The sequence below is a fragment of the Macaca nemestrina genome, chromosome 7, assembly GCF_043159975.1.
Source record: "Macaca nemestrina isolate mMacNem1 chromosome 7, mMacNem.hap1, whole genome shotgun sequence".
NCBI classification, from domain to species: domain Eukaryota; kingdom Metazoa; phylum Chordata; class Mammalia; order Primates; family Cercopithecidae; genus Macaca; species Macaca nemestrina.
Window position 1 is genome coordinate 122,023,050 of NC_092131.1, and position 794 is coordinate 122,023,843.

Here is a 794-nt window from a genome sequence, read left to right on the forward strand (position 1 = left end):
CAGGCTGGTGTCTAATTCCTGACCTCAGATGATCCACCTGCCTCAGTCTCCCAAAGTGCTGGGATTACAAGCGTGAGCCACTGCACTTGGCTGCATTTTAATTCTAAGCATCTGCCACCCTCTACCCAAGTACAGACCACTTTAGTGTCTCTATCAAAGGGGAGAAATGTTGCCCTTTACAACCTTTGTGTTATTTTAATATGTTGTCTACTGACATTTTTGGTTGTTTCTAGGGTAAACCCGTAAAATAAACAATTACAGACAGAAAAAAAGCTGACCATAACTTTATACAAGTAAAAATGCCCTTAATTAATGCTCAGAGTAACAATTTGGGGAAAGTAAAAAGAACAGTCATGTAAACTTCTAACTTTTTAGCTAGGACTCAAGACAGCAAACTGCCAAAGCTGCTATGGATTAGCGCTACGTACTAAAGCTAAAGCATTATCATTCCATCAAGGCCATACCAGAAACAAAGCACGCACCTGAAAAACCACTGTCTAAATACAAGGAATACACAAATATACAATGGTTTTTGTAAGGCATCAACACAAGCACACTGTTTTTTTGAAATTTAAAGAAAAAATTTATTGAAGATCTGAAAAACAATTCCTAAAAGATTGACTTTTCCAGAAAACTAGCTACACAATGCATTGCGTCTATCATGTTAAAACGTGCATTAGACACAAATACAAAAACCATGAAACAAGCCACCATTCTTCAACAATTTGAGCAAAGATAAAATGCCTAAGTAACAACATGGATGACTTGCAAAGGATGGGCTCTTTACTTTAAGC